At 41.3% G+C, this 13,353-nt stretch overlaps 1 protein-coding gene across 15 annotated transcripts in view; it reads left to right on the forward strand.

Moving 5' to 3' along the window:
- The first annotated feature begins 3,980 nt into the window (after positions 1-3,980).
- Positions 3,981-13,353, forward strand: part of ppip5k1b (diphosphoinositol pentakisphosphate kinase 1b) — a 51,981-nt gene continuing 42,608 nt past the window's right edge. For all 15 annotated transcript variants that reach the window (XM_067380208.1, XM_067380212.1, XM_067380210.1 and 12 more), the window contains exon 1: positions 3,981-4,105. The gene's annotated coding sequence lies outside the window, so the exon portion shown is untranslated. The remainder of the gene's footprint in view (positions 4,106-13,353) is intronic.

The following is a 13,353-nucleotide window of genomic DNA, read 5'->3' on the forward strand; positions in this document are numbered from 1 at the left end:
TAATCTCTTTATGATTAATTCTTGTTTTTTGGTCAACGCTAGTGCCAGTGTTTTGAGTATAGGCCTATCTTCGCATTTAGCTTCTGGCAAATGAATAATGGAAACTGATGATTCATAGTGCAAAAATATACTTCATGTCTTAATTTGGTTGCCCTGAAAATATATGAAATGTTTAGAGACTATATAATGGTCGATTCATAGTCATCAGTGTTCTGACATCTCAAGCTAAAAAAGATCATATTTAAAATGATTCATTATTATGCTTTGATTGGAATCGAATGTGGTGAACTGAATGACATGTGATTAGTTGTGATCACATGCTTGTAGTGAGTCACACACCTGATTGTCCTCTTTGACCCCAGCTCAGGTCTTGAACCCAAACTCTCATCACTCACCCCAGTTTGATGCAGGGCCTGGATTTGAACAAGCTCGCATTGACTCACTTCCCATTTCGCCTGCTCAACAGGGTATTGACACAGCTTTTCGGCGTCCGTTAAGGGGGAAACAGTCTTTTTACTGGGTTTCATTTAAATGAATGGAGGCATTATGGAGATGTCACAGCCACGGACCCCTACTGCTGTATGTGTGCATTCAGTGGTCAACTGACGGGTTACAGAGAGGTTATTTTATTTTAACTTATGTATTAATATAGATGAATTACAGTGACATTAATGCATGAAGTCAGAATCTTTGAAATTAAAATGATTTCCTAAGCTAATTGCTTAGGATTTATTCAATTCAATTTTGTGTTTTTTATTAACTTCTTATTTATTTAATTCCTTATAATTTACTTTAATTATTAGAAGTAATATATTGACAGTTAATATGGCTTATTACGGACATTTATATTTACAGTAGCACACTAAAGTAATTTGCATATGTTGATTTTTATTGATGTACAGAGCTACATTACATTTACATTTGGCATAATACAGAATGCAATTTAAATATTGTATTTTTAAAAAAAATTAAATAATTACCTAAACTATAGTTATTTAGTTTATACAGTTAAATAATTATTTAATAATTTTATTAATTTATCATTATTATTTACAATTTTATATTTATTTTTATAATAATTTAATTGTATTAATATATATAATATGAAGTTAATATTTGACATATGGACATTTATACTAATAGTACACTCAAAAATGCTGGGTTAAAAACAACCCAAGTTAGGTTGAAAATGGACAAACCCAACGATTGGGTTGTTTTAACCCAGCGGTTGGGTTAAATGTTAGACCATCTACTGATTAAAAATTACTATATGGCTTAAAATGAACCCAAAATAGGTTGGAAATTAAAAATCATACAAATAATTACTAGAGGCAACAATAGTAATCAAAAGGTGAACATTTATTAATAAGCAATTGAATTAATGTTTATTGTTTAATTATTATTAGTTTAAAAAAATGTTCATTTATTAAACATATTAAAAAAGTTAATTTCCAACATACTTTGAGTTAATTTTAAGCAAAGAATACATTAATTATTAAACAATATTTGAGTTAAATAAAACTATCCAGCATGTTGGGCAAACATTTAACCCAACCGCTGGGTTAAAACAACCCAATTGCTGGATTTGTCCATTTTCAACCCAACTTGGGTTGTTTTTAACCCAGCATTTTTTAGAGTGTAGCATTCTAATGTAGGGTTTACACAATTTAATTATTTATTTACTAAAAATTGTAATAGTTTGTTTATTATAGTATTTCTCTTTTAAATGGTTTTATATTTATTTATTTGATTGTATAATCATTTAGTTTTATTCTTTAAAAAAACAATACTTGAACCATCTCTTTCTTCTCTATTTTATATGAAATATATTGGAACAATATCTACTGTAATGTGAAAAGCACTATAAATACTTGTCCACATTTTAGAGATGATTTAGTTTCATATTTTTCCATCAGAGACACTTATCTTTGGCATCGGAAACATTCTGTGGACTCTGGAGAGACATCAGTTCACCTAAGTGGAGCCAGAGCAAGCAGGATGACTGTGGGTGTGTAGGTGTGTTTTCCTATTAATCTGAACACTGATACGCTGAAATACTTCAGAACATAACAATCTGTCATGTAACGGCATGCAGTGACCGAACATGTTGTATGTGATGTGAATAAGACATTGCTGTCTTTGAACTGAACTCGAACTGCTTTGGAATATGTATATTTATAACAGATAAAAATTGGTATACAAAATACAACCTGAATAGAATTAACCTACTTTTTGTTTAAGGCCAATTCACCATGGGTTCCCTCAGGTATTTCCAGTGGGTTTTATGACTACAAACTGAAAAGGTATTATTTTGCTATGCATTTCTGCATATGATAACATGGTATATGAGCATGATAATAGTTACAAGTAACATGATACTTTCATTGCACCATGGTGACTAATAGTAGCACCATTTTTATTGTAGTAAGCTTATTTGGAGAACATGATATTTTTGTGGTTACTATGGTAATTTTAAAGGGGCCCTAGAATGTTTTTTCACAAGATGTAATATAAGTCTAAGGTGTCCCCTGAATGTGTCTGTGAAGTTTCAGCTCAAAATGCCCCATAGATTTTTTTTTATTAATTTTTTTAACTGCCTATTTTGGGGCATCATTATAAATGCGCCGATTCAGGCTGCGGCCCCTTTAAATCGCGCCCTCCCTGTCCCCCGAGCTCTCGACTATAATACAGTGCCTAAACAAAGTTTACACAGCTAATATAACCCTCAAATGGATCTTTACAAAGTGTTCGTCATGCAGCCCATTCGGATCATGTGAGTATTTGTATTTATTTGGATGTTTACATTTGATTCTGAATGAGTTTGAGGCTGTGCTTCGTAGCTAAAGCTAACATTACATACTGTTGGAGAGATTTATAAAGAATGAAGTTGTTTATGAATTATACAGACTGCAAGTGTTTAAAAAATGAAAATAGCGACGGCTCTTGTCTCCGTGAATATAGTAATAAACGATGGTAACTTTAACCACATTTAACAGTACATTAGCAACATGCTAATGAAACATTTAGAAAGACAATTTACAGATATCACTAAAAATATCATGTTATCATGTAAGTTATTATTGCTCCATCTGCCATTTTTCACTATTGTTCTTGCTTGCTTACCTAGTCTGATGATTCAGCTGTGCACAGATCCAGACGTTAATACTGGCTGCCCTTGTCTAATGCCTTGAACATGAGCTGGCATATGCAAATGTTGGGGGCGTACATATTAATGATCCCGACTGTTACGTAACAGTCGGTGTTATGTTGAGATTCGCCTGTTCTTCTGAGGTCTTTTAAACAAATGAGATTTACACAAGAAGGAGGAAACAATGGAGTTTGAAACTCAATGTATGTCATTTCCATGTACTGAACTCTTGTTATTCAACTATACCAAGGTAAATTCAACTTTAAATTCTAGGGCACCTTTAAGGGTGGGACTGGACTGTCAGTGTGATGTAAAACAGTATATAGGCCTCTAAATTATCAACATGTTCAAATCTTTGCTGAAAAACCCGTTGTACACAGGTGAAAAATAATAAATACTATATTGTTTTTGAACCATATAGTAAATTGTAGTATACTGTATAGTATTTAAAACACTTTGTTAATGAATGCTACAGCATACTGTAGCCTAGTATTAAATATAGTGAACTGATAAACAGTAATAAATAAAGTAGTATAGTTTAGTTTATATTGTAGAAAAGTTAGTACAGTATTGGGTAATTTATTTATAATACTATAGCTGTTATGTAATCACATCAACTATAAAATTATCACAAGTTCTTTACATGTATGGTTCAAAAACACTATAGTATTTACTATAAATTACTATAGTACACATGTCTTCTCTCGTCTGATTGATAGTTCATACTTTTTTAGTATTATATGTCAGGCCTTACAGGGTTAAATGAAAGACGTTGTTTCGCCCGTCCTGTAGGTGGCAGTCATGTGTGTGAAGTTTTGGTGTCCCAGAGCACGAAAGACAGCGCTTGTCAAACGTTTTCTGAAGGTAAGTTCTCTCGGCGGAGCTCTAGTTTCACACTGACTGACAGCAGACGAGGAAGTCAAACTCTGTCCGCGGCCGAGTTCCTCTTTCAAACAAGTGAGTATCCTTCAGTATGGACCCTGAAATGTCGCAGTCGTTTCTGTTCATCGTTTAGTACCATATAAAGTTTGTGTTTGTAGTCTGCTGCTTGAGTTTATGTGAAGTCGGTTGAGTGATGGAGCGCTGCAACACTTGTTTGACTTGTCATTCGACTGATGCGATGAGAGCAGGATGTTGTATTACATAATTCGTTTTGCTCAATATAATCTCATTTTGTGTCCATAACTCCTTATCTTGTCCTTTTACTCGTCATTATGTTATATTGCATAGAAACAGATGCATAAGAGTTGTCAGTTCATTTTGTCTCATTGGTCCATCATGGATGCATCCACCATCAGGATGGCATTCAGGCTCTGTGTTCCCTGGTCTCTTGTGACTACTTTTAAGGCAGTGTTAAAATGCAGCCATCAGTCTGACAGCTCCACATCTGAGTCTCCACACTGTTGATCATGCTGTGCTTGCGTGGCGTGCTTGTTCATTGTGGTTAATTTGTGAAATTGGTACAGTACATGCCAGTTGCATGCCTGTGAAACTGAAAAGTGCCCTGAAAATGCTAACAAATCTTAGTAAATGGCCAAAGAAACACTTAAAGTGATGGTTCATCCAAAAATGAGAATTGATTCCTGTATGACCTTCTGTGAAATATAATAAGATGTTAAACATAATGTTAAAGTTGCTCTTTTTTTCCATTTTGTGATTCACAGAAGAAAGTCAGATGGGTTTGAGATGACATGAGGGTGACTAAATGATGAAAAAAATGTTCATTTTTGGATAGACTGGCTTGTATGCTTTGTCAGATGTTCCTAGTTTGATCCTACCCCCAGCATGTTTATGATTTTTATTTATTTAGTAGTATATTAGCAAGGATTCTTACTATAAACTCTGACCCCTGGTTTCATTGACAAGGTTTAAGCTAGTCATAGACTAAAATGCATTTTTGAGCTGTCTATCTGAAAGCAACTTGCACCGTCATATCTTAAAATATGTCAGTGCCATTGTTTTGTCTCAATATGCACATCAGTAATGTTTTATATAGGCACGTTTATAAAAGATACTTAAATGTCCTAATTAAACTAAGGCCTAATCCTGGCTTTATCTAAACCCTGTCTGTGAAACCAGGCCTTAATGATTAACTCTCTAGTTAATTATATACCATTTTGGACCAGTTAGGCAAGTTAGCACTCTTCATATTCTGCAAATGCAAGCACATTTGCTTGTTTCTCAATTTTACTACATTATCAATAATTGTGCAATCTATTAATAATTAGAGTAAAGCATTCACATTAATATCTGCACATTCTTGCACTTAATTTGCATCAAGAACAAACTTAAACATTCATAACTTTAAATTAAAAATTATCAAAATGTTGAAAAATACTGTTTGGTCTGCTAAAGTCCTTAACATTTGTTTATTATTGTCAATAAACAAAACAAAAATGCAAACCAAAAGAATCATACTTTTAAATAAATAAATTACATTTTTCAAAATGATGAAAAATTTGGTTGGATTTGGTAAAATCTATTACATTTGGCATATTTTTGCCATAAATACAAACCAAAATATTCATAACTTTAAATTGTTAGTTCACATAAAAATGAAAATTCTGTCATTAATTACTTAACCTAATGCCTTTCCACACCCGTAAGACCTTCGTTCATCTTCAGAACACAAATTAAGATATTTTTGATGAAATCCGATGGCTCAGTGAGGCCTGCATTGACAGCAATGACATTTCCTCTCTCAAGATCCATTAATGTACTAAAAACAAATTTAAATCAGTTCATGTGAGTACAGTGGTTCAATATTAATATTATAAAGCGACGAGAATATTTTTGGTGCGCCAAAAAAAGCAAAATAATGACTTATATAGTGATTGCCGAACGTCAAATCGCCAAACGGCTGAAATCACATGACTTTAGCGCTCCGAACCGCTGATTCGACACGCTGATTCATTGTGCTCCGACGCGTCCTTAAGTAGTGTTTTAAAATCGGCCATCACTATATAAGTTATTTTGTTTTTTTTGGCGCACCAAAAATATTCTCGTCGCTTTATAATATTAATATTGAACCACTGTACTTGTAAAAGGTTAGTTTGGGTGAACTAACCTTTTAAATATATATATATATATATAACACACACACACACAAGAAAATATTGTGGTTATATTAGGTGAAAAAAATCATATAGTCATGTTCATTCATTGGTACACAATTGCAAGGTTGTTGCAATGCTGCTGTTGTCCTCTATATCTTAAGGATAAATGATTTATGACAGGAATAACCTGTTAAATAGTGGCAATCTTCCCAGTCATAATAAGATCTCAAAGGTCATTGGCTCTCTCTGCAAGTATCTCCTGGACTGCTAGATTCATCATCATAGGATCATGTTGGCATGTTCATACTTTCTGGCCTCTGATTTGTTTCCTATGACGTGAGATGGAAATTTGCACCGAGTTGCTCTGATTTGGAAACAACAGATGCCTTGAAGGGACAGTTCACCCCAAAATGAAACTTCTGACGCCATTTAGTCGTCATGGACATTACAAACCTTTTTGACTTTTTCTTCTGTGGAAAAGAAACTGCTTTTGTCCATACAATGAAAGTCAGTGGGGTCCAAACACAAATATTTTACTAGGGATGCAACTGTTACTGCTTTGTCAATAAACCGGCAACCACAATAAAATTCTTGACAGTTAGTAATACCGTTACTGCTACCGTTAATGCATGCAGGTTTGGAAAAACAAGAGAGTCAGTAAATGCCACCAAAATTCCAGACCAGCCTGACACGGCAACATCAACTCAACCATTGACACATGCTTGGGGCGGAGCTATCTGATTGTCTGACCAATAGCAGATAGGGGTGTGTTCAGAAGCATTTTATTGCAATTCCAGAAATTACTTCACATTTAACAAGGCTGTAGAGACATAAACATAATGAAAACTGTCCACTTAAGGATGAAAAATGAAGAAACATAGTAAACATTTACATAGTATGTGGTATTCAACATACACTTAAACATGTCAAAGTAATTAAGTGTTTGCATAACACAAAATCTAGATTGCACAACTTAAGAAGGCATGTCAAATACATTTTACATTATCCAAGGGTGTTGTCTGTGTCAAAAGATATTTTTGCAAGCATTTGTTACCTCATCTTTGTTTCTGATCAGCGTTGGGTAAGTTAAGGTGTTGAAAATCTTTCAAAAGGCTTATATCTTTATATTATATTGTAAAGATATTGGACTCTGGTTCCATAGTTGCTTTAACTGTAAGTGATAGTAACATTTATTTATGAGTTTGTTTATCTCAGTGTGTGTTTTGCCTGACCCTGGGTCGCTGTAGACGGCTTCCTCTCAACTTAATGTTCCCTGTCAACACGTCCACAGCGTGATGAGTTATCTTTGGAAGCCGTAGACCTCTGCATTTGATCCAAGTCTCACCCCTCCCCCAGATTCAGGGGCCTGTGGCTATTATTGGGCCCTAAGTCACATGCAAACTCTTTGGTATTTGTAGTATTCGTACAAACTGCAAAATATGTCGGAGGAACATATCAATTTCATATCTGGATGGCTTGATGGGAGGTTATACATTGTATAAAAAGTATCCCAGTGATAGTTTGGATTGAACTACAGCGCTCTTTTTGTTTAGAGGGATAGTTAGCATGGCATGTATCAGCATGGTATGGAAATATGATATGAAACAGCATATGTATGCAACAGTGCATTCTTTCCCTTGGTGTCAGCATACTGGAGGCGTTGCATCCCTTTGGAAATTGTAGTGTAAATGTAAGACTTGTTTAACTACTGTAGAATTTTTATTAGCATTATATTAGCGGTACTTGCTTAGCCAAACATTATTTTTTATTATTTTTTTATTTATTTGAACTAAGGCTTTATCCTGTAAGCTTTGTCTGTGAAACTGGGCCATTTTTTTTACTACCCTTTTGAATGTTATTTTAGATAAAACATCTGCAAAATTAACACATATACAAGAAAATGTGGTAACACTTAGAATAAGGTTATAGCCTAAAATGGATCAAAATGGATAATTACAAACTGCAGCATATCAGACTACGCAGGTATTGTATGTATTTTGTGGATGTTTGCTAACATTCAATTCTTTGATAGTGTGCTGCACGGCTAACGTGGCTAAAGCTACACACTTTTGGAGAGACTCAATAAGAATGGAGAGGCATTTATGAATTATACAGACTGCAACCTTTTTTTGGGTTAAAATGAAAATAACAGTACAATAGCAACATGCTAACGAAACACGTTCAGAAACATGATGAAATATAGCCTATATGAAATTGCATCATGAACAGTTGGTATCGATCCATCTTTGAAAATTAAATTCTGTGCAAATCCTGTGTTTTACTGACCCTCGTGTGAAAAGCAGTCTGGTGTAAAATGACTTTCACATACTGGTATATGAATTTATCTGGACACATTCCCTTCATAGATATAATTACAACACTGCATCCTTAGTGGCTCAGATACTAGGAGTTTATGGAGACTCATATTTTTACTATTATCGCCGTTAAAGGTGCTCTAAGTGATGTCACGCATTTTTAGGCCAAAACATTTTTTGTCACATACAGTAAACATCTCCTCACTATCCGCTAGCTACCTGTCCTCTGAACACACTGTAAAAAAAACGCGGTCTCTGTAGTCGCCACAAGCTCCGAAAATGGCAATAAAAACACACTGGTGCAGCCTGGACCACAAAACATAATAAACATGCTCCAGCCAATAACGGACAAGAATCATTTTAAATGCGCGTTCATGACTGTTTCAGGAAGCACGGAGGGGAGGAGGAGGAGGAGGAGGAGGAGGAGGAGGGAGGGTCTAGCTAGCCTCTGTTTTGTTTGACAACACTTCGAACGTCAACAGGAAGTTACTCCGCCCAGAATCACTTAGTGCACCTTTAAGATCAGCGATAATGTTTACATAGCTGAGACATATCACGAGCTCAGGGACAGACGTTCTTGAGTGCTGCTGTCCTGAAGAGTTCTGCTCCGACCCAACTCGCCTTTCTTCACGTAGCTTTAGTAATCCTGAAGACATTCAAGTGTGTTTGATCAGGGTTGTAGCTAAACTATGCAGGACAGCTGCACTTCAGGACCAGTGTCACTGGTACACTGTTGTCGTTTGCGAAAACAAAATGGTGGCACCTTGGGTGGAAACATACAGATTTAGGGGGTGGTAATATTATAATAAGATCCCCTTCCTACGTCAATAGGGGAGGAAAATCTGAGCGGCTCGTTTTTTCACAGAAAGGCTTACTAAAACAAAGTTACCGGGTTGACCTTTTTCACGTTTTCTGGTTTGGTAGATGCACCAGGGACCAGATTATAGCACTTAAGCACAGAAAAAGTCAGATTTTCATGATAGGTCCCCTTTAATTAATTTAACATTTAAAATGTAAAATCTCAAAAGTATTTAAAGGTGCCTTAGAATTAAATATTGAATTTATATTGGCATAGTTAAATAACAAGAGTTCAGTACATGGAAAAGACATACACTGAATTTCAAACTCCATTGTTTCCTCCTTCTTACGTAAATCTCATTTGTTTAAAAGACCTCAGAAGAACAGGCGAATCTCAACATAACACCGACTGTTACGTAACAATCGGGGTGTACCCCCCCAATATTTGCATATGCCAGCCCATGATCAAGGCATTAGACAAGGGCAGAACATCTGGATGTGCACAGCTGAATCATCAGACTAGGTAAGCAAGCAAGAACAATAGCGAAAAATGCCAGATGGAGCAATAATAACTGACATGATCCATGATATCATGATATTGTTAGTGATATTTGTGAATTGTCTTTCTAAATGATTTGTTAGCATGTTGCTAATGTAGGCCTACTGTTAAATGTGGTTAAAGTTACCATCATTTATTACTGTATTCACAGAGACAAGAGCCGTCGCTATTTTCATTTTTAAACACTTGCAGTCTGTATAATTCATAAACAACGTCATTCTTTATAAATCTCTCCAACAGTGTGTAATGTTAGTTCCCTTTCAGTCGGTCACGTTCGACGTACGTCAGTAGTGACCGACGAATTGGGATATCGCTTAGAGAGCCCTATCATCTTCGTGTAAACTAAAACAAGCCAATGGAATTGGCGTGCGATATTTGCATAATGCGCACCGCCCCCGACAGGTGTATATAAATAGGAAGCAGATGCAATCGCACTCTGTCTTTCGCTTCGGAGCCATTCACTGGTGTCCTATTTAGAAGACTCCTTTCTTCGTGTGTTTTTCTTACTAAAACACTGCCTCAGAAGAGGATCTGCAGCGAGCTTTGGTGCTGGTGAAGAGGGCACGTGCAGCGAGGTCGCGAGTGTCTGAGGAGCCGAGCTATAAGCTCTAAACTGCTGTTTTCACAGCAACACAAAAAAGAGTGTGTGTGAGGCAGCGATTTGGGCCGGTTCCTCGGTGTGTCAGGGAGTGGTGTACCTGACACATCGCGTCGCTCCCTGGGTGCTTCAGCACGAGTGAGTTGACTTCCCCTTCTAAAAGAGCTTTACAGACGAACCCTGACAGTATGTCATTTCGTCTGTGCGTTAATGGGTGCGGTCGTTCCCTGGTCCCTGCTGATGGGCACAATCGTTGCATCTCGTGTTTGGGCATTCTGCACGCTGAAGCAGCTTTTGTGGATGGTTCATGTTCCCATTGCGGGAACATGACTATCGCGATGCTGAGGTCGAGACTCTCCTTCCTGAAGTCTCAGGAAGCGGGGGTCCCCTCTCCTATGCCGCGTACGACCGTTTTTCCGGCCCCGGGAACCGGAATGACGGTACGGCGCTGTATAGGAAGGGTGACCGGAGGATTACGGTCAGGGCTTCCCCGCCGAGCGGAAACGCTCCTCGGGCCCCTGCCGCCTCATCAGCACCGCAACCCATCGTGCCACCGTTGGTTTCCGCTGGGCCCTCTACGGACTGTCCAGCCGTTACCTTTGGTGTGCCGGCGGCGGATCAGATGTCGATCGCTGCATCGGAAGGTGAGCCTGAGTCCTCGGGGGAGGATTCGGACGCGCTGCCGCCCGGGACGGTAGCGTTGCCCGAGTCGGATCCCGAGCTTACGGCTGTGCTCTCCCGGGCCGCCTTGTGCGTCGGGCTTGAGTGGAACCCTCCACCCTGTCCCGGCCCATCTCGGTTGGACGATTGGTACTTGGCGGGGGTCACGCTGGTCAAATCCAGCGTCCCCCCCAATGCCTTTCTTCCCGGAAGTACACGATGAGGTGACCAGGTCTTGGCAAGCTCCGCTTGGGGCTCGTACAGGGCCTGGTCCCTCGTCCGCCTTCACCTCCCTGGACGGCGGGCTAGCCAGGGGGTACGCGAAGATCCCGCCAGTCGAGCGGTCTGTTGCGACGCAGTTGTGTCCAACGGCCGCTGGCTGGTGCGGTGAGCCGCGTCTCCCGTCCCAGGCCTGTGAATTCTCAGCCGGTCTGACTGAGAAAGCTTACAGTGCCTGTGGGCAGGCTGCCTCTGCCCTGCACGCGGTGGCCCTTTTGCAGGTCTATCAGGCAAAAGCGCTGTCGCAGATGCCCCAGGAAGGTCCTGACCAACAGCTGCTTGGGGAGCTGCGCGCTGCCACTGACCTTGCCCTCCGGGCAACGAAAGTGACAGCGCGTTCTGTTGGCCAGGCGATGTCTACTCTGGTAGCCCAGCAACGCCACCTCTGGCTGACCTTGGCAGACATGAGGGAGACCGACAAACATCGGTTCCTGGATTCCCCCGTGTCTCCGGTCGGCCTTTTCGGCGACGCGGTGGAGAGCTGTGCCCAACAGTCCTCCGCTGCACAGAAGCAGGCTGAGGCTATCAGACATGTCATGCCACGGCGGTCCGCTGCTGCCTCCACCCAGCCGCCCGTGGCTCAGCCTCAGCCCGCTCGTCGCCGAGGGCGCCCGCCTGCGTCTTCCTCCGCCCCTGCTAAGTTGGCAAAGCAGCAGCCTACACCAGCCAAACAGCAGGGTGCCGGGCGCGGACGTGGTGCCCAGCCCGTCTCTGCCAGCCAGGTGGCAAGCGGTCGGGGAAAACTCGGCCCTGAGACGGGCGACCTGGAGCGGAAGGTTCCTGCCCTTTGGGAGAGTATTCCATCTGCTCTCCCACCCCCGGAGGAGGGCCGCGGGGGATTTTGTGGCGGCTGTCCATCTACCGCCGCTGGCTCTCCGGAGTCCAGCGGTACCCACTTTGCCACAAAAGGAGCAGTTTCCTCAAACTCCAGGTCACAACAGGGGGTGTCTGCCAGTGTGCCAGGCTCCGCCTCGCTGCTGTCAGCTCCCTCCCCATTCGCCAGCAGGTGGCAGTGTGATGGTGCAGACCGCGTCCCGTGCGCCGTCTCCCATGCACACTGCTGCCTCGCAGAGTCTGACCCCACTCCGGGCCGCCCCCAAGCTGTCCGGGTCGGGTCCCTCTCTGCCTTGCTGCCCCACCCCCGGTGCGTCTGTGGTGCCTTTGGTCCTGCTGGCTCAGTGTCTGGAAGCATGGAGCACGCTCCCCAGCCTGTCCAGTTGGCTCATTCGTACTATCAGACTCGGCTATGCGATTCAGTTCGCCCGGCGTCCCCCGGTCTTCAGGGCTGTCCACTTCACTCCGGTGTCGTTGGACAGTGCTCCTGTTCTCCGGGTGGAGATTGCTGTCCTCCTGGCGAAGGGCACAATCAAGCCGGTCCCTCCAGCCGATATGAAGTCGGGGTTTTACAGCCCCTACTTCATTGTACCGTAAGAGGGCGGTGGGCTACGGCCAATCCTGGACCGTCCCCAGGATTGGTTTGCAGCAATAGACCTGAAGGACGCATACTTTCATGTCTCGATTCTGCCTCGACACAGACCCTTCCTAGGTCGGTCTGCGTTCGAGGGTCGGGCATGTCAGTACAAAGTCCTACCCGACATGGTTGTAGCTCCCAACCGGTTGGGTCGTCAGGTCAACTGGGACAAGAGCAAACTCGCCCCCGGGTAGAGGATCTCTTGTTTCGGTCTCGAGCTAGACTCTGTCGCACGGACTGCGCGTCTCACCGAGGTGCGCGTCCAGTCGGTGTTGAACTGCCTGAGCTCGCTCAGGTGCAGGACAGCGGCTCCACTGAAAGATTTTCAGAGGCTCCTGGGGCATATGGCATCTGCAGCCGCGGTAACGCCGCTCGGATTGCTTCATATGAGACCGCTTCAACACTGGCTCCGCGGCTGGGTCCCGAGATGGGCGTGGCAGTGCGGCACGCTCCGTGTCCCCATGACACC

Source organism: Chanodichthys erythropterus, chromosome 24 (genome assembly GCF_024489055.1).
Source record: "Chanodichthys erythropterus isolate Z2021 chromosome 24, ASM2448905v1, whole genome shotgun sequence".
Taxonomy (NCBI): Eukaryota; Metazoa; Chordata; class Actinopteri; order Cypriniformes; family Xenocyprididae; genus Chanodichthys; species Chanodichthys erythropterus.